At 46.0% G+C, this 21,711-nt stretch overlaps 1 protein-coding gene across 1 annotated transcript in view; it reads left to right on the top strand.

The window, feature by feature from the left end:
* The window catches only part of Pcca (propionyl-CoA carboxylase subunit alpha), a 293,212-nt gene that overhangs the window by 242,045 nt on the left and 29,456 nt on the right, over positions 1 to 21,711 (top strand).

Here is a 21,711-nt window from a genome sequence, read left to right as displayed (position 1 = left end):
TTACGGGTGGCGCAGTCTGTCCTTTGTGGTGATGAGGCGGCGGGCTGCTGTCCCGTCGCCCGGCTGGCTTTACACCTGAAATAATTGCATGGAAACTGTATTCATGTAAACACTGCCTGGCCCATTAGTTTCAGCCTTTTATTGGCTAATTCTCTTATCTTGCTTTAACCTATATTTAGTAATCTGTGTAGCACCACGAGGTGGTGTCTTACCGGGAAGGATCTTAGCCTGCGTCCATCTCGGAGAGGAGAGCTATGGCGTCTGCCTGAACTGTCTGCCTTACTCGGCTTTCTTTCTCCCTCAATTCTGTTCTGTCTACTCCGCCTACCTAATTTTCTGTCCTATTAAGGGGCCAAGGCAGTTTCTTTATTAACCAATGAAAGTAACACATAGACAGATGACCCTCCTCCATCATGCCTTCTCCAAATGTTAAACCATTATAAGGAGAGAAATTAAAACTTCACAGGATCTGGGAGCTGGCAGCATGGTGAAGAGTGTACTGCTCCTGCAGAGAACCCAAGTGCAGTTCCTGTGCTCATACGCACTTGTGATTCCAGCTCCATGAGCAACTGAACTGACATGCACAAACTTTACATACATATATACACATATACATACATACACGTTTATATATACACACACACACACACACACACACACACACACACATACACACACACACACAGAGGCATGCATGGGGAAGCAGCAAGTAATCAGAGCCAAAAGAACTAACCTGTAGTAACTTAACTCACAGAGACACTGGTGCTTACATTAGAATGTGCATTTATTAACCTGAGTTGAGGCATAGTTCCCTCAGAGACCAAATCTTTAAGCTTGCCTTCCAGGATAATTAGGAAGCGCTTTACCATGGCTGCAGAACGAGCCTAGGTGGTTCTAGGTGGCAGTCTGTGCAAGATTGCTGCAAGAGCGCCCCCTGTGGCCACTCTTTGGTTTACTACGCCTCCTTGCATTCTCTGCAGAATTACTCTTGGGAGCGATTAGACTTTAACAACCCGAACCATAGCTGCAGACCTGTACTGCACACAACCCTAGTTCTCTGGCTGCTTTGACTGGAATTTTCAGTACCCCCCCAGCCTTTGGTCATGTGCCTTCACAGATGGTGTAGCCCTTATATGCTGAATCTTGCCAGTGTAACCCTCAGAACTTGTAATTTCCCGTGTCTTAGGGTAACACCCTCTGAAGCACGCAGACTCGGGGGGGGAAATATCTAATGAAAAGAGCCCTGAAAGAGTTCATTTCTAGTCCCAGTAATGCTTTAAACTGGTGATGTGACCTCCTAACCCTCAGTTTTCTTTGTTGTAAAATTAAAGGTTGGGGTCAGTGACCTCTGAGGTCTCTCTCAGCACCATCCTACCCCAAGAGTGATTGCATCAGGCACAATAAGCGGCTTGCTCCAGACAGTAGCAGAGCATCACACATGCAGCTGATTAGCACCCTCGTCTCTCTCTCCATTCCTCAGCTCTTCAGTCTCATTAGGGGAGACATCACTGACTTCCCACAATGCCACCGCGTCCTGTAACTTAATTTCTGGGGACACACATTGTGCTGCTCCAGGCTCAGTGCTAATAATCAAGATTATATGTTCTGCTTACAGTGACTTTTTTGTGGTTTCTGGGGGAAAAATGCAGATGCTTTTCAATTATTTTAAGGAAATTTTGATTAACCCCCTGGGTAGAGTTCTCTGTACCACCTGCCATGGAGAAGCAAGTTTTATTGAGCAGAAGGTATAGAATTGAATTGCTCTTATTTGTCTTCTTTCTGGTGCCTCCGGTACTATTTCAAGCTTAAGCATTTTAATAAATATTTAATAAATATCTGTCTCAAATAGGTCAAAACTATTATAAAGTAAATCTCCTTTGTTCTCCAATTTCAAACACAAATAAATTCATTTGACTTTTAAGTGGGATTTGCAAGCTACAGACCCATTTTTCCTTACGTATATGACTAGTGGGTTCTTGTTTTGATTTTATTGAGTTTTTTGTTTTGTTTTGTTTGGTGCCAAGGATTGAAAAAAGAGCTTCAAGCATGCCAGTCACAGGCTACTGTGCCGATCAGCCTAGTCTCAGAGTCAAGGTGGCCTCCTGTCTGTATTCCCATCTGATGAGATTACAAGCATGAACCACCATGCCTGGCTTGAAATTCTCTTTAACTGGCATAGCCGGCTCGGCCTTGGTACGCACTCGAAGGCGTGAGTACTTCAAAGCAACCTCTGCACAGCGCCGCTGCTTTGGATGCCGTCCTTGTTGACGCCTTGCGTTTTACTGTGCTCTCCTGGTGTTCTTTCGTCTTGTGCAATTCTTATCCTTGCCTGTGGTCAGAATATTTTATATGCCTCATTTATAGGGGATTGTGAAATGCATGCCTGTAAATGATTTTACAAAATTTCATTGAAATAAAATTTTACTTGAAGTATGCAAGCCAGTTATTTTAAATCTGCTCATTGAGCTCTGCGCTCACCACCACAGTCAATGCTAGGGATTTTTGTCACCTCCAGAAGAATCCCTGTACCCATTAGCTATCACTCTCTATCCGGTTGCCCTCCAGCCCCGGGCAGCCATTTTTCTTTCTGTCTGCATATTTGTATTGTGTACATGTCATAGAAATGGAATCGTGCAGCTTATGATAGCTATGGCTGAGTTTGCAAGGGTTTGTCCACATCATATCGTGCATCAGCACTTCCGTTTCTTTTTGTGGCTGAATTCCTTATAAATGTGCATCGCTTTGCCTGTCTGTTTACCTCATTGGGTGGCTCCTGTCTTTTTGGATGACCACAGATAAGGCTGTTCTGGGTACTGAAATACCAGTTTTCACTTTCCCTGGGTCTATGCGTTGGTATAATTTCCAGGCCATACAGCATCTGTGTGAATTTTCGAAGAAAAGTAGCTGCACTGTCTTCCATCCTGAATATATGAGGGCGAGTTCCTCTAGAGCCCACCGTATGCTACAGTGGGAGGGTTGTAAATAGAGACCATTCTAGGCTACACAGGGAGACCTGTTTTAGCAGAGCAAACCCTTCTGCTCCAGTGTGTTATCGTCTTTTATTACAGATATCTTGGTTCTGTGACCAAACAACTTGTTTTTAAATGTTATGTGTCGTGGTTCCTCTTTGCTCCTTTGAAGTTGTAATTAATACAGAAGTAGCCCAAAACATTTATTACCTTTTCTCTATTGCCCGTGTGTGCATGTGCATAAGTTTGTGCACACTCACACTCTGTGTGGCTCCTTCTTGGAGGTCAGAGGACTACCGGAGTCCACTCTCACACCACGTAGGTTCAGGAACTGAACTCGGGTTCTCAGCCTTGTCAGTTAGTACCTCCTTCCGCTGAGCCATCTCCTCCTGTTTTAAATTTTAGAACAACTTTACCTCTCACAAAACAGAAACATGCATTTTAAATGGTATGTATGTTCTACTTCATTTCTTTCTGTTCCTTTCTCAAAACGTTTTTGATATTAAGCAGGCAATACCTTTCATTTCCCCACTCCCACCTCCTTAATAATAATGTGTGCTGTGTGGGAAGGCCTTTCTATAGAGAGGCAGGAAGAATAAAGAGCAACTTTATGATGCTCATGTATTTTACACCCAGGAATCTTGTAACATTTTGCAGTTTAAATCAGCTAAGACACCCCCAGGCAGCTTCCTCTTGCTGCCTGTGAACGGTTTTGCCTTGGGAGTCAGACGCTGCCCACTTCTGTGTGCCAGTCACCTCGTTGTCTCCTGTGCTGGAGACCTCCCACATGTGCTTCTGAGGGATAGAATAGCTGACACTGTATTTAATTAGCACTAATACTGTGGAGAAGGAAAAGCATGCTAAGTATTTTTCCGAGACACTAGGGCAAGCACAGTCCTGGGTACCCACTGCTGTTCCGTGGTCGGCCATGGCGTCTGGGATCCACTCAGGCATCCACTCATTCGCTGAGCATTTGCTGGGTGCCTCTTATGTGTGGAATGATAGTCTAGGTGCTGGGTAAATAAACCGGTTTTTAACAAAACAGAAATCTGAATCACAAACAAGTTTCCATGGCCACCAGTTGGGGTACACAGTACAACTACACACACGTTCACATCCACGCAGGCTCACTTTTCTCCCGTCCTTACGAAACTGAAAGGTGGGGTTGTGGTGGGACGGGGAGGGCAGATGGAAAGCAGGATGAGGACCTTGGGTTATAAAGCTTGTCACTTTTTTCTGCCACTTTTGTTTTGTAAACACCGTCCTTGATTTCCTTTTGGAACCGTCATTATTTCAGCAATGCATGGCCCTCTGCTTGTTTATAGCAGGTGTTTGCAGGGTGAAGCCCCAGGGCACCCTCTTTACCGTTGGGCAGGTACCAGCTTCTCTACTGTCTGGCTGGAGCTCGCCTCCCCTCTCAGAAATGGCACCCACTACCTTGCAGCTCCAGTGAGAATGAATGGGGTATTGCGTGCGTAACACTCCAGTGCTTTCCTTCCGCCACGGAGTCAGTCAGTCAGGAGCTCTGACTTGCATTGTAGAGGCAACTTTCATCACAAGAGTAAAGTCTGACTCCCCTTCATTGCCAGAGCTGTTTCCTGAGGCAGCTACTTTAGATCTAGAGAATCCCTTGTGCCTGTTGGAAACTCAGTGAGCAGGAAGATATTCTCCAAAGTCTGTTCTCTGTTTTCATTGTGACTTCTTGTATTTTGTACAAGCTCTAGTTCCCCATGCTACGTAAAGTCAGTGCAGCATGCGTAACAAATGTTAGCAACCTAGAGCTGTGTTTACCTAGGTGCTTCAGGATGCTTTTCGGGGATCCTTCCATTTCAGGAGCTATGTATTGAGAGCTGTGGGAGATGTATGGTATTTTTCAGGTCTGTGGGTCTTTTTTAGTAGATTACATTTTAGAAAAGCACTTTGGGGCCACACTGCTCAATTTCTTCTTTCATTGGCCCCTCTGTTCATCAACCCTAATAATTGAGTCACCTGGCTCTAAAAAGGGGCAGAAACTTGGAACAAGAAAATACTGCTTCTCTCTGTATGCCAAGAGGTACCACACGTTCCTGATGTGGCTCTCACCACAGATAATTTCTGTCCCCATTCGTAGCCATTGGTGATGGCCCAAGAGCCCTGAGATTAGAAATCTTGATGCTGTTTCCTGCGCTGCATGTAGTTTTGGGAAAGTGACAGGTGTCTCTGCCTCTTTACCTGTGATAGAACTAGTTAATACTGCACAGTATGGCATGGCACCATGACCAGTTCCTAGCAGTTGTGGAAGACCGTTACTGTTGTGGCTGGCTGGAGAAAGATCACAGCTGTCACCTCACCGCCCCTGAGAGCAAGTGCTTCCTCTGACAAGGCTGCTTCATCAGAGCCCAGTTCTCAGGATAGATTTACTCACTAGCCATTTTTTGCCAGTTAATCACAATTCTGGAAACATGAGTTTGTGAAAGCTCTCTGATCTACCTCATTGTGGTAAAAGCAACATTAACCAAAATAAAAAAAAAGACACCCAGAACTGGGCAAGAACTAAGGGAGCCTCCAGAACTGGGGCACAGGGATTTTACCTGGTAGGAGTGTAGCAGGATTTCTTTTGGAACACCGACCAGTTCCCACATCATGTCATGGAGACTTAATATTAGTCATGAATTCTCAGCCCTACCTTATGCTTGTCTCCCTAGCTCTTATACCTTAAATTAACCCGTTTCTCTTCATCTGTGCTTTGCCTCGGGGCTTTTTACCTTTCTTTCCTTCTGTCTACCCTGCTCCATGTCTGTCTCTCTGGCAGCTGCCTGCCTGACTGGCCCCAGGCATCTCCCTCTTTCTCCTCTAAATTCTTCCTCCTTCTTGCTCTCTCTGCTTTTTCAACCCAGCCTATGCCTCTACTTCCTAGCTATTGGTTGGTTAGCTTTTTAATAGACAAATCAGGTTCTTGGGCAGGCAAGGTAAAACAAATGCAACATATCTTTACCTCATTAAAGTAATATTCTGCAACAAAAACAAATGTGGAATATTACCTTAACCATGTATTACAATAGGGAAGTTATGGATTGTACCCTAGGAAGGGGTGCCCATGTTAAGGTCTAGCTAGTGGGGAGAGAAAATCGTTAGTGGGGGAGCTAATTAGATGAAGTGTGGGCAGGCAGACTTGTAACTGCCTGTGAAAATGCCCTGGGCTGGGTGCTGGTCCTTTGTGAGCTATGATATTTGTTCTTTCCACCAACCACCTAGGAGACTTGTGTGCAATTAACCAGCCAAACCCTGGTTACTAATTGAGTTGCAGTCCATTTTAAAGGTTCAGGCAAGAGTGTCTGGAGTGAATGATAGTGAATTAGTTATGTCCTAATTAACTTTGCGTTAAGATCACTCTAGGGTATGGACACTTAGAGCTCATATAGAGGAACCTCAGATAGGAGCGAGAGCGAGTGAGCCGCTACCCTGTTCTATGTCCTATTCTTCCGGTGCATTCCAGTTTAGTTACCGTCACCTGAATAGATAGTTATACTAGTTTTCCTTACTTATGATAAAAGATAAAGTAGATATAAATAGTGTAACTGTAATTCTTACTTGATACCTGTTTGGTTATATGTAACTTTACCATGTTAAAGTTAAAACCTTCCTTTTTATTTAGACAGTAAAGGGGAGGTGATGTGAGATTCCCCTCTGTGTGCTGTGACTATCATTGACTAATAAAGAAACTGCTCTGGGCCTATAGCAGGGCAGAATAGAGCTAGGCCGGGAAAACAAAACGGGACGGTGTGGGGAAGAAGGCAGAGTCAGGAGACGCCTTGTAGCGCCGAGGTAGACGATGGAACTTTACCTGGTAAACCACAGCCACGTGGCTATACACAGATGAATAGAAATGAGTTAATTTAAGATACGAGTTAAACAGAACTATGCTTTAGTGCCGTGCACGTGCCCCCGTGTCTGCGTTTGGTGCTCTGGCACCCAGTTCGCGAGATTCGGGCAAGGGGCAGGAGGTTAAAATACACAAACACAGACAGACAGAAAGACAACAACACAGGTCATCCTTGAATTCCCCAAGAATGCCCCTTTTATTGTGTTCAGGGGCAAATTATATAGAGATAGCCACGCCCCAGCCAAACCCACCAGAAACCACTCTCCTGCCATCAGGAACTCCTGAAGGTCTCGTGCTTAGAGCAGCTGTAGGCACTCAGATCAGGGGATTACAAGAAATTCAGGATCTGGGGTCTCACTGCTCCCAACACTTTAGCTATGGGCTAAACAGTATTTCAAAATAATACAGTTTCTGTGTGGTTATTTCGAGTCTGGGCAGCTGGGAACGAACAAACGTCTCCCACTGCACACCTGTAACTCCAGTTCCCAGGGATCCGGCGTATTCTTGACTTCCTTGGGCTCCTGCCCACACTTATGTGCATGAAGTCCCTCAAGTTCTCACACATACACATAGATGGTAGACACATTTGTTTTTTTTAAATAATTATTACTATTATTATACTTGTTGTTTTGAGAAAGGGTCTCCCTGTATAGCTCTGGTTGACCTGGAAGTTGCTGTTAAACTAGGCTGGCCTCTAAATCAGAGATCTTCCTGTTTATGCATCCCATGTTCTGGGTTACAGGCATGCACCACCACATCTGGCCAATAAATTTCTTTGTGAAAAAGATGACTTTAGGTTAGGAGTGGATTGGAGGGAACATGGTGAATAATAGAAGGACACCCTGTTACCAGGTGAGAGAAGGCAGAGTTTGACATAAAGTAGTGATCAAAGAATTAAGATGGTAAATAAAACAAACTTTTTTCTCTTTAAAAAATACTTTTTTTCTTTGAAAGTTTGTAGATGTTCCTAGACTGACTAGACTTAATATCCCAAGCAGAAAACTCCACATCTTGTGCCCCAGACATTTTTCTTAGCATGCTGTAGAGTGGCAGCTCTATTCCTCTCTACCCTGCCTGTCACCACTGCTGCTCAGCATCCCAAAAACATCGCCTGCCACGTGTGGCCTGCTCAAGACAAGATCCAAATCCATATTCCAGTTTGCTTCCTTGTACCACAGTAATTCCCTTTGTGCCTCACGTCATGGGTCACACCGAACTCAAAAAAGTGGTACAAGCTTTTGGTATATTTTGTAAGTCTAGGGCTCGCGGATTAAATTCCACAGGTGCTTGATACCGAAGATGAATGCGGTAGCCCCTCCCAAGTCTCTCCCGTCCATGCCTTTAGGTGCTTACGGTCAGCCTGGGACTTAGGATATTATATGGGAAACTCCTGAAACAAACAATTTGTAAGTTCTCAATTATATGCCATCTAGGCAGTACAATCAACTCTTACATCATTCTGCCCGGGGTGTGACTGCCGCCATGGTCCTGTGCACCCACATGGTATACACTGCGGTTCTTCTGGTTGGCTGGGCTCAGGCACTGCATTCCCTGTGCTTAGGAAACCGCAATGACACAGGAAAAAGGGGAAGAGTGGAGGCACTGGGAGTCAGTTGCCAGAGAGCCGCTGTGAGGTGGCACCTCGGAGTGAGAAGGTAAAAGAAAATTCTTCTTAATAAGGCAAGAAGGAGAAACAGCCACCAGCTGTGGCCGTTCACATTTGCGGTAGAGAAGAATCTTCTGTAGAGACACTACAGAAGGAAGAAATGTGCTGTGTTCGTCAAAATGCAAAATTCAATAGTTAAGTTTTATCTTGGGTGTGGACGCCCTTATGAGGTTTGGGCGCCCATTGGGCACTGTGGAAGTGTGTGCTAATCTTGGGGTCCTATCTTAGAGACAGCACGTATTACCTAATGTTTCTGTAACAGAACTAAAACGTGACCAAAACACCCAAATTTGACTTTGTGTGACATCACATGCACCTTACTCCACAGTCCTCATTGTTATCAAAAGATAAATTTGGCCTATACTGATACTTTCTTGAATTCACTGAGAGGAAGGCAAAGGGGGTCAGGGTGAGAAAGGGAGGGTCAGGGTGAAAAAAACATCTTTCACTTTTACAATTTAAATCCCTCATTAAAAGTATGGCTTGCTTTATGATCTCAAGAAATGCCATCTAAGTCTTTATATTAGCAACAAAAATGAGCCTTTCAGGGAAAAAGGGGGGTGTAATGGGGTGTTAGAGCTTAATCTGCATCAGGCTTTTCATGTATTTCTAGATTTTAAGAAGCTTCCCGCTGTTCCTAGCCATGGACACAGCTCTAGCCTTGTCTGTCCGGGCACCGGCCTTCCCGTCATCCCAGGCTTTGCTGGCGACCTTCAGCAAACATCAGTGGTCTGCTAGTAGACCTGACGTGTTACCCAACACAAGCTGCTCCCTGGGCCTTCGGTTCTCATTCTTGCTTTCCACAGACTCTGGAGTTAATGATGGGTTGAAGGAATCACCCACTAGCCTGTGGGTCTTCTTTTGGACTGTCACTGGTCCAGCCATTGCACTTTACTGAGAAGTATTAACTGACAAATGAAACAGATCTTAGCTCAGAGCCATGAGTTGGAAAGCACAGTAGATCATTTTGTTTTTAATTTTAAAAAATGAAGTCATATAGTTTTGATTCTTGGACACTTTAAGTTATGCTATTTCAGTGTGTGTGTGTGTGTGTGTGTGTGTGTGTGTATTTGCGCGCGTGAGCAAGCGTGTGCACATGCAGATGCACAGCTGTCCAGAAGGCAGAGGTCAAAGTCAGTGTCTTCTCTCACTCTCCAGCAAGTCCCGTGGGCTCTCCTGTCTCACCTCCCTGACCGGAAGTTACAGGCATTACCACACCGACTTTTCTGTGTAGGTTCTGGGATCCACACTCAGGTCCCACACATGACAAAGCACTTTATGCACCAAGCATCTCCACGACCCTGTGTCATTTCTCTCAACAGAACCTCTCTGGTTTGAAGGTGTGCCACACCGTTCACAGAGCAGCTTGGGGCAAGCACATTCCCTAGATTGTAGGGACCCTCTGGGCCAGGCTATGTCTTTGTGTTCTTCCCATCCAGGGACATTAGTCCCAAAACTCTGTCTGCTTTGTGCCAGTGAGTTTCCTAGATAGAGAGCAACAATGTGGGTCTCAGTTTCACAAATGTTAAAACAAGATCCAGAAGGAAAAGGAAGTAATTGATTAGCAGTGGCCACTGTGCTGAGGAGGATGACCTGCCTTCAAAGGCTTGTGCTTTGAGCTTCATAGTATGTTTAAGAAACAGTTTACTTCAAAGGCCCTCACCACGAGAAAATGGGCTGTTTTCCTGCTATTCTTGTCCACTGGCTCAGTTTTACTATAAGTAGCTCATATCCGGCCCTCTGTGGTCTCAGGCGGGTCGTTTGTGTTTCTGGTCCTCAGGCTGAAGCTGTAAGAACTCTGGCCCTATTTTAAGTCAGTAGCAAATCCACACTGTTTGGCAGGAGTTGTTTGAGGTTTTCATGAAATGCTTGACACTCTGACCCATCTTAAGGGAAATGCTTAGATGCTATAATCAGTATGCATAGGGATTATGGCCTCCCAAAATAGAAAGCTGAATTTCTCAAGCCAGGCCTAGGCAGACTCACCGGAGCACACCTGCAGGTTTGATGCATTGTGATCACTTCGCGCAGCCATGCTAATTTCTAAACAATGTGCTCAGCGTCTTTGGGATAAAAGCCTGACTGGGTTACAAAGACCTCATTGGAAGTATTTGAACTTACCCTTTCTCCCCCGTAGATATATCTGGCATATGTAGAATTTAAGAGGTCACACTTAATACTGGAGTCTTCTAGATAGTACCAAATTCACCGAAAGGAATCAGTGACTTTTTTCCGCTGAAATTCTCCATGCAGGGGTTATATTCATGGAAAGCAGCTCCCAGTGATTTGGGGTAGAGCCCTCCAGGCAGGCACTGCTGTCAAAGTTCTCCTTAGGTTAGGTGTAGTGGCTCTGGTTTTTTCTTCCTGCTTGTTGATGCAGCATTCATTGATTACACCTAGGTTTATTCTGAGAAATACAGGCTTGAGATGATTTCAGTTTCATGCTGTTTTTTCTACCCTTACCCCTCCCCTTTCCTTCTCTTTCTCTATTTAAAATCAAGAGTAAAGGTTGGCTTTCCTGTCTCAGTAGAAGCAGAGGGAGTGAGGACAGAGAGTGAGGTGTGTGGTGGTTCAGAAGAGAGAGACCATCCACTCTGGGCCTTGACGACGGCAGTGAGGCTGTGGGCACTGGGGTCCTGTGTGCACATGAGCCACTTAAAGCACTGGCTGGAAAGCCACCTTTTTTTCTTTTACCTTCTACCATCTGTTGTGTTTACTACCAGCTGCTTTGGCAGCCCGAGTGACAAGGCAGGACACTTCCTAAATTTCTGGTTAGAGCTTCTGAGATCTGTGTTGAGTTTGACCTAGCCAGATGAATGGTTGTATGGAGTTTTGCTCAAGTATTCCATGGGTCGGGGCCTTCAGGTCCACGGGGACGACCCATGGCGGGGGTTGTCACTCTTCCACCTGCACTCACAATGCTGAGAGTTCTCCAGGAACCATTTCAGTTTATTGTATTTGCAGGACCGTTCACATTTCCTACCTCACTGCCAGGATATGCACATGGAGGCCTTTGGGAAAGGTCGGCCATCCAAGCCCTAAGGAAGGCATTGAACGGTAATTCCAAGAGCTCCAGATAATTGTTTTATCAGGAGTTCTCCGTGTGTCTAAGGCATGTTAGATTATCTTCTCATTGAGCCTTAGGTGGTAACCCTGGATACTTACATATGTTAAATAGCTTCCTCAAGGTCACAAAGGACTCTGTGGGGATAAGATCTGTGATCCTTAGGCTTCAGCCACAGTAGTTTGTAGGTCTTCCTTCTTCTGTGCACCCCACTGACTTTCCTTAACTCCCCTGCTGTGAGTCTGCCTCTCCACTAGGCAGTTCCCCTTCCATCTTGAGCTTCTGCACACGGCAAACGGAAGCACCTTACCTTAGCTTCTACAGCCACTGTCCAGAGGCCGTGCTCTTCCTGCAACCATCCCTCTGGCATTCCCGAGAGGGAATCCTAGATGAGGGACCACTGAACAGTCTGGGCTTGCTGCCCCTCAGGTTAGTCAGCTGAGACAGGAAGCAAGGCTTGCATGTTATACATGCTGCCACCTCAGAGGACTCCCTGTGGAAAATGCTGCGACCAGAGTCTACTGTGTCAACAGTCTGGACACACTCTTCCTCATCGGCCACCAGACACTCCTGCGCAACAGGGCTTTCATAGAGAACCTAGGCTGCTCCAGGTGACGTAACAGCTTCTGCAGCCAGGGAGGCTGCTCAGTTATTACCATGCAGGGACACAACACACACACACATACACACACACACACACACACACACACACACACACACGGAATGCTGAACCTAGTATGGACTTTCCTTCATGATTATCTGTTGTTGATATCTGGTCTTCTCATAAGAAGCAGACATTATGCATGTATTCCATAACATTCTAGAAAAATATGTAAACACATTAAACAAATGGTTTGTATTGACTAAAATATGTGAAATAGAAAATATTCACAAATGAGAAAAGCAATGAAGTTAGAAGCGTCAGCACTGTTGATAAGCTTTATCTGTGTAACAGAGCAAACTAAGGGCATACGGCTGTGACTTAATGGAGTGACCATCATTAAAGTGCCCAAAGGAGTAAACACAGCATCACAGAGGTTTGGTTTGGGGGTGGGGGGGTCTGTATTAAACCCCGCTATAACTGAGAAAATAGAGTCGCCGAATGGGACACCCCAGGTTTTCACAACTCTAACTTTATTGGCTGCAAATCTGCACTCAATTCTGAGAATTGCTGTTGCGCTTAGTGCATTATTTGACAGTTTTCCCTGAGTAGAAATTCACTTAAAAGGAAATCCTGTGTTTTACATAAATTTACATAAATAGTAGGTTAAATCAAATCCTATTTTTTCTTTTGCCACTTCTCAGTCTTCACCAGGTTAATGTTTTGCTTGAATTTCTGAGAGGGAATGCAGAAAGCTCTGATTTATTTTGGCCACAGACTCCATTTTTATTCTTATTTATTTTTTAAAATAAATTATTATTCTTATGAGACTGGGCCTTGCTATATTGTTCTGACAGCCCTGGAACTCACTATGCAGAGTGTGCTAACCTCAAACTTTTAGAGCTCTGCCTGCTTCTGCTTCCTGAGGACGGATTAAAGGCTGGTGCCACCCACCACGCCCAGTACTAAATCCTTCCCATTTATTGGATAGTATCAGACTGAGAAGACTGCGGAAGATGTCGGGACTTTCCAGCTGTTTACCTTTTATTTATTCTGTGTGTGAGTGCAGGCATGTGTGCATGTCTGAGGACAACTCTCCAGACTCAATTCTCTCCTGCCACCTTGTGGGATCTGGAGATTGAACTCAGGGTCATCAGGCCCGGATTAGGGCCTCCACCAGCTGAGTCATCTCCAGGCCCTGTGGTCTTTTTAACTGGGGGACTGGAAAGGAAGCAGAATGGCAAACAGGACTTAAAGGAAAAACGATGGCTGAAACTCTAGGGACTTGGAAAAAAGACTCCCAGCCCCGTGAAAAACAGGTGCATAATTCTATAAAACACAACATGATGGCCAATAGTGACTGTCCACAACTAGAACAAACTAAGTCGTACTTTGTGCACCTCAAAACCTCAAAGTTGGAATTCTATGTTTTAAAAAGGCATCTCCATTTCAGCCCAAATGTTTCAATAATGTAGGTACCGAAATAAAGTTAGCATTGTGTGTGTGTGTGTGTGTGTGTGTGTGTGCATAATAAAACTGATGATAATCTATGCTTCCTTGCTTTTTTTTTTTTTTTAACCCTGGCTGTGTCCTGGAACTCACTCTGTAGACCAGGCTGGGCTTGAACTCAGAGATCCACTGCCTCTGCCTCCCAAGTGCTGGGATTAAAGGCGTGCGCCACCACTGCCTGGCTTACTTTTCATTGCTTTTAAAAAACACAATTATTTGATTGAAGGAAAGTTTGTGGGTTTATGGTTGTTTTGAGACAGAGCCTTACTATGTAGTCCTGGCTAGTCTTGAACTTGGTACAATCCTCCTGCCTCTGTCTCTCTTGAGATCCAGGATTCCACTCATGTACCACCATGCCCAATTTGACTTGAGGTTATGAAAAATCTTTCTATAAGGGTTGTTCCTTGCAGAATCACTGTGTACAGTACATTCTGAAGCTGTTGAGAACTGCTGTATAAAGGAAAATCAGCCCTCAGTTTTCTCTGAATCTGTTTTTCCAAGGTGCAGCTTCTCCCAATTTTATTGTTTTCACAGTAGCTATTTCCATGTCCTGGAGGTAATGGTCTTTGAGTTCCCCTGGAAAACACGGCTTCGGAACAGAATGGCGAAATACATCCCACACCTAGGTTGGAAAATAAGATTTCAGTGGAAGCTGATTTAGCAATGCCCATCTGTTTATAGATCATCAGTAGATTCTCCCAGACCAGTGCGGCAACAGTAGCTGCAGGGCATGTGAAGCCTAAGTCGTTCATCGTCTGCATAACAAAGGGTTACCTGCCCCTGCTCAACATGGCTGCTGCCAGATGTGAAAATTAGTTTATCTTTTCTGTTTTATACACTAGTACCAACAAATGCAATGAAAAAGCTAATGTAGGTATGTTTGTACATACTCTAAAACAGTATAAAATCTTACAATTCAAATTACATTGTTAGCCAAAAGTGAATAGAGAAGCCAGCTAAGTCTGTTATAGTATCAAAACAACATCGCATTAATGACTACAATAATTTCATGTGGTCTATTGCAGCAGAGAAACTTCTGAGAAGAACGGCCAGGGTTTTATGTGGGAGGTAGGTGGAGCATTGTAGACTTAAGGGTTTAATGCGAAGGGGGCAAGTGGGCCTTGTGTAAGGCTATGGAAAGATGGTCCTTCTCTACCATTTCCTGGTATGGGAGGGAGTCCGAGGATGCAAGACCTCTTCCTGTTTCCCAGCACCAGGCGCGTGGGGAAGGTCAGCACTGATGTCAGACAAACACAGCCATGTGTTTTGGGGGTACTAGGGGTTGAACTCAGGGCTTCACACATGCTAGATAAACACTTTACCACTGAAATACTTCTCAGCCTTAAAAAAAATGAACACCTATGTGTCCATTGTGATAGCTGTCTGTCGTTCTGTTCGTGGCCACGTCTGTCAACACATCAGTGTGGTTCATGGTGCATCTGCTTATTGAAGTGAGAACGGCAATTGAAGCCTGCAGTGCTTTTGACAGGAAAGCACTGTCTGTGACTGTGTGTGGGTCGTTGTCTGTAGTCGTCACTGACTGTGACACTGTGACTGTGTGTGGGTCGTTGTCTGTAGTCGTCACTGACTGTGACACTGTCTGTGACTGTGGGGGTCGTTGTCTGTAGTCATCACTGACTGTGACACTGTCTGTGACTATGTGGGTCGTTGTCTGTAGTCGTCACTGACAGTGACACTGTCTGTGACTGTGTGTGGGTCGTTGTCTGTAGTCGTCACTGACTGTGACACTGTGACTGTGTGTGGGTCGTTGTCTGTAGTCGTCACTGACAGTGACACTGTCTGTGACTGTGTGGGTCGTTGTCTGTAGTCGTCACTGACTGTGACACTGTCTGTGACTGTGTGGGTCGTTGTCTGTAGTTGTCACTGACTGTGACACTGTCTGACTGTGTGTGGGTCGTTGTCTGTAGTCGTCACTGACTGTGACACTGTGACTGTGTGGTTCATTGTCTGTAGTCGTCACTGACTGTGACACTGTGACTATGTGTGGGTCGTTGTCTGTAGTCGTCACTGACTGTGACACTGTCTGTGACTGTGTGGGTCGTTGTCTGTAGTCGTCACTGACAGTGACACTGTCTGTGACTGTGTGGGTCGTTGTCTGTAGTTGTCACTGACTGTGACACTGTCTGACTGTGTGTGGGTCGTTGTCTGTAGTCGTCACTGACTGACACTGTGACTGTGTGTGGGTCGTTGTCTGTAGTCGTCACTGACTGTGACACTGTGACTGTGTGTGGGTCGTTGTCTGTAGTCGTCACTGACTGTGACACTGTCTGTGACTGTGTGTGGGTCGTTGTCTGTAGTCGTCACTGACTGTGACACTGTCTGTGACTGTGTGTGGGTCATTGTCTGTAGTCGTCACTGACTGTGACACTGTGACTGTGTGTGGGTCGTTGTCTGTAGTCGTCACTGACAGTGACACTGTCTGTGACTGTGTGGGTCGTTGTCTGTAGTCGTCACTGACAGTGACACTGTCTGTGACTGTGTGTGGGTCGTTGTCTGTAGTCGTCACTGACTGACACTGTCTGTGGACTGTGTGGGTCGTTGTCTGTAGTCGTCACTGACTGTGACACTGTGACTGTGTGGGTCGTTGTCTGTAGTCGTCACTGACTGTGACACTGTCTGTGACTGTGTGGGTCGTTGTCTGTAGTCGTCACTGACTGTGACACTGTCTGTGACTGTGTGGGTCGTTGTCTGTAGTCGTCACTGACTGACACTGTCTGACTGTGTGTGGGTCGTTGTCTGTAGTCGTCACTGACTGTGACACTGTCTGTGACTGTGTGTGGGTCGTTGTCTGTAGTCGTCACTGACACTGTCTGTGGACTGTGTGGGTCGTTGTCTGTAGTCGTCACTGACTGTGACACTGTCTGTGACTGTGTGTGGGTCGTTGTCTGTAGTCGTCACTGACTGTGACACTGTCTGTGACTGTGTGTGGGTCGTTGTCTGTAGTCGTCACTGACTGTGACACTGTCTGTGACTGTGTGTGGGTCGTTGTCTGTAGTCGTCACTGACTGTGACACTGTGACTGTGTGTGGGTCATTGTCTGTAGTCGTCACTGACTGTGACACTGTGACTGTGTGTGGGTCGTTGCCTGTAGTCGTCACTGACTGTGACACTGTCTGTGACTGTGTGTGGGTCGTTGTCTGTAGTCGTCACTGACTGTGACACTGTGACTGTGTGTGGGTCGTTGTCTGTAGTCGTCACTGACTGTGACACTGTGACTGTGTGTGGGTCGTTGCCTGTAGTCGTCACTGACTGTGACACTGTCTGTGACTGTGTGGGTCAGTTGTCTGTAGTTGTCACTGACTGACTTCTCTTTATAAAATCTCCATTATGAGGCAGGTGGCCCCAGTTGGTGGTATTCTTTGAGAGGGTATGAAACCTTTTGGACAGGAGGCCCAGCTGTTGGAAGTAGGGCCAAAGGGACCTGACTAAAGGTTATATAGACTGGCTCTGCTTCCAACCCAAGATGCCTCTTGATACGTTAAGATACGACATGTCCCGCTGCAAGCATCCCCTCACCTCATCTAGAGTCCCAGCACCGTGCCTTTCCCTATATGACAGGCTGCGTCCTCTTTACCCGAGCCAAGGTGAACCTCTTCTCCCTTTGGGTGGGTCTGTTAGCTGTCCCGACATGGTGATAACAGGAATCATAGGTTTCATACTACCGTGACCGGGAAAGACCGTCAGTCGGAGGGAAGTTAGTTCCTGTTTAGAACATTTACAGTTTGACAAGTCTGGTTCCTCAAATGGCTTAGATAACAAGAAACAACGTCTGATAGTTAACTACTCTACCAAACATTGTAAAATTCTGTTTGCAGGCACGAGTATGCGCAGGCATGTACACACACACACACACACACACACACACACACACACACGTGCAATGGTGTGTGTGTGAAGGTCAGAGGACAACCTTAGGTTCTGGTCTGCAGCACACTCCCTGGGGCTGAGCTGGAGGGTGAGGATCGGAGAGCCCATAGAAGCAGGATCTCATTTAATTGCATCAGGCAGGAATTTAATAGGCTGAGATGGGGGTGGGAAACCTGGGATGAGTTGAGGCAGAGCAAGGAACAAGGGCCAATAATATTCTGCCACGTCAGCAGTGGCTGGGCAGAGGCGGGCCTAGGTCTAGGTCTAGGGCTAGGCTCAGGGAGTTACACTGGACCTCATGCCCGGGCTCCATGAAGCCCAATACTGGTCTTCGTCCTCCACCTTTTGGAAGACAAGGTCTCCTGTTCAACGCTATGTGTGCCAGGCTAGCTGGCCTATGACCGTCCAGGCATTCCCCTGCATGTACCTCCTATCCTGCCTTAGGAGTGCTGGGATTCCAGACGTCCACCACCACAGCTAGCTTAGGTGTACTCAGAGGATCTTCCTTGCACGACAAGTAGTTTACCTCCTGAGCACTTCCCCAGCCTTTTCAAAGACGTACGTCATGTATGATATAGCACTGACTTTGTTAAAGATCAGCCCTTCCCGGTTAGTATACAGGTGTGCAGCTTCAGGGCCCTTTTAACCTCGGAGACTCTCTTCTGCCTGTTGTAGCCAATCCCCGCCCCCATCAGCAACTCTGGCAACCACTGCCAGCATTTAATTTTATTTTGTCTTACTTATCTATTTTGTGGTGCTGAGGATGGCCAGACCTCTAAGGCTTCCCACATGTTAGACACCTGCAGCCCTGCCAGCCTTTCATATGAACAGAGGAAGATCACAAGTTCTTCACGTGTGACTCCAAATGGCCCAGCCAAGACTGCCTGGAGTACTTTACTGTACTTCTGAATTGTTTTCAGAGCTTGTAAGGCCAGCTTGCAGGGATCACCCCGGTATTCCTGACCTCCTAATTCTGGGGTAGTGTTGACAACAGAACTGGAGATCACAGTCAGTGCACAGCTGGAGGCTGGGAAGGGGAGTCATTCTTGTGAATCTTGTTTGGTGTGCTTGGTAAGAATTATGCAAAGTAGCTTTAACAAGTAAACACTGTAGTGAGGGCTGCGGGCGCTTCCCGCCTCCGCTCTGGGCCGCCTGGCTCCCGCCTGGCTAGCTTATAACCCGAAATAACAACACACAAACTGTATTCATTTAAACACTGCCTGGCCCATTAGTTTCAGCTTCTTACTCACATCTTGATTAACCCATGTCTAATAATCTGTGTAGCACCATGAAGTGGTGTCTTACCGGGAAAGATTCAGCATATCTGACCTGGTGGCTGGCTTCATCGCATCTGCCCCAGAGAGGAGAGGCATGGCAACTGACTAACTTAGGAGAGGCGTGGCATCTGGTTGAGCCATCTACCTCACTTCCTTCTTCCTGTTCTGTCTACTCCACCCACCTAAGGGCTGGCCCATTAAATGGGCCAAGGCAGTTTTCTTTATTAACGAATGAAATCAACACAAACAGAAGACTCTTCCCACATCATAAACACTGTGTCACCTTCTGAGAGATGTGCCCTTGTGGGACAGGCCTGTAATCATAGCACTGGGGAGTTGGAGGCAGGAGCATTAAGAATTGAAGGGCAGCCTTGGCTCCACATTGAGTTTGAGATGGGCCTAGGTTACCAGAAACCCTGTCTCAAACAAACAAAATTTAGAAAGTTGTGTTGCACAAGCAGCATCGAAAGTACTTACACAAATTTAAAGGACACTTTGTCAGTAGGTAGTATAACCTGTGGGACCGCTGTCATTTATCATTGCCCAAAAGCATCCTTGTGTGGCAGGACTCCTCTACTACATTGTGTGCTCTGTGATAAAGTGGTGATCACAGCCATTGAGTACTGTCTGAAAGGAGATTTCTCAGTGGGGAAAAATGGCATTAACTTAATACACATATACTTACACACACGCATGAACACGCACCCTCCTTGTCTGTGGATCATTTTGTAGCATATGTAAAAAACTTCATGTGACTGCTTATACTTTTTTTTTGTTTGTTTCTGCCTTTTTTAAAAGCAGACAGATGTTCACAGTAGCAAAAAGCAAATTCAAACTTTGTTCTTTTCTCCTAATAACAGGCAGAAATGTAAAGGGTAGTTACCAAAAAAGAAAGTAAACAAAGAATGGAAAAAGGAAAGCACTGACTCACTGCAGACAGCTGCAAAGCATTGCCCTTGGGATGAAGGTGAACTCGGTTCTGAGATAGTGGCTGAAGCTCGCACTCTTAGGGTTTAGCCATGTAGAGGGTGCCTCCAGTCTAATGCAGACTCATGAGGCAGAAGGGGCTGAGCTGTAGTTCCAGTGCCACAGGAAGCCCTGGGTTGAATGCCTCCCTTTTTGTATTGGTAACTCATATTTTAAATCTCCTCAAAATATTTGTGGCACTTCCTGCTTATTTTTTAATTTTTTGGCCTCTGGAGGTAGAAGTCTAGGACTGTGCTAGCTGTATTAGCTATCATACTTAGGAGGCCAACACAAGAAAGGTCTGTGGTCTTTCTGCTGTGGTTAAGACACCCACAAGTGCTGCTACTAGGAAATGGGGCTCCTGTAGTTCTGCGTGTGGCTCATAGGTAGCTGAAGGGAGAAAGCATCACAATGGAGCAGCCTAGGCAGTGTGGAGACCTTACACTCTGGTGGTGCCACCCGTTTTTACTGGAGCACTTGATTAGAATTGTCCTTTTGGATTGGGGTGTGACTTAGTGATAGAGTGCTTGCTTAGCATATGTAAGGGCATGGGGTCTGTGTCCAGCAGTGGGGAAAACCAAAAGGCAGTCAGTCACCCTCCTGGGTTGCATTAAACTCTGCATTTCATCAGTGGCATTAGAAATCCATTTTCATGGGGCTGGGGAGCACCACAGACCAGAGTTTGCATCCTCACTACCAACATAAAATCCAGGCAGGTGCTGCTGCCTGGAATCCCTGTTCTAGGGAAACAGATACAGGGGATCCCAGGGCAAGCTGGCCAGAGTGGCCGGAGTTGGAGTGATCCAGAGTCAGTGAGAGACCAGGTCTCAAGAGAGTGGAGAGCAACGAAGGAAGATACCTAACATCAACTTCAGGCCTCCATATATGTCTGCGAATACATGTATGTGTACTCAGAGCATGTGAATGAACATGCAGACACACGCACACACATGCACTATGCACATGTACACCACAGCAAATAAAAAAGAAGGAAAACCAGTAGTGACATAGTTGGATAATGGGCATGGTCACACATACCTCTAATCCCAGTGCTCTAGATGTGTGGAGGCAGAAAGGGTCACCTGTTAGGACCAGTTTGTTCTTTGTCATAGCTCCTATAATTAGGGCTGTTAGGTTGTTGCCATAGAAACGGTCAGCTCTCTGCAACAGTTCAGAGATGGTGCCTGTGCTGGTTAAATTTATGTCAACTGGATACAAACTGTAGTCACTGGAGAGAAGTAAACCTTGATTGAGAACATGCTCCATAAGATCGTTCTGTGGTTGATTGAGAACATGCTCCATAAGATCGTTCTGTGGTTGATTGAGAACATGCTCCATAAGATCGTTCTGTGGTCGATTGAGAACATGCTCCATAAGATCGTTCTATGGACCAGCCTGTAGAGCATTTTCTTATTAGTGACTGATGCGGGAAGGGCCCATTGTAGGTGGTGCCACTCCGGGGCTGGTGGTCCTGTGTTCTATAACAAAGCAGGCTAAGGAAGGCATGGGGAACAAGCTGGTAAGCAGCATCCCTCCATGGCCTCTGCATCTGATCCTGCCTCCAGGTTCCTGCCCTATCTGAGTTCCTGTCCTGACCTCCTTTGATGATGAAGAGCGATGTATAAGCCAAATAAACCCTCCCCAGGTGGTTTTGGTTGCTAAGAAAGCGCCACTGCAGCAGTGTGTGTGCGGACTGACTACAGTCCGTGGTGCCAGCACCACGTATGCGGCTCCCCGGCAATCCTGTGAACCTGTAGGTATTTAGGGCAGGGACAGAACCTCATTCGAAGTCTGTGAGAAATGTTCATTCTTATGAAAGCAGGGGAGAGCTCAGAGTTCTTTCTTGCTTGTCATTCATGAGCTCACAATAGTACAAAGATATTTTACTGCTCTGCCGTCCAGTTTGTTG

The sequence above is a fragment of the Arvicola amphibius genome, chromosome 13 (assembly GCF_903992535.2).
Source record: "Arvicola amphibius chromosome 13, mArvAmp1.2, whole genome shotgun sequence".
NCBI lineage: Eukaryota > Metazoa > Chordata > Mammalia > Rodentia > Cricetidae > Arvicola > Arvicola amphibius.
The sequence above is the reverse complement of the archived record's forward strand: the minus strand, read 5'-3'. Positions and strand labels throughout refer to the sequence as shown.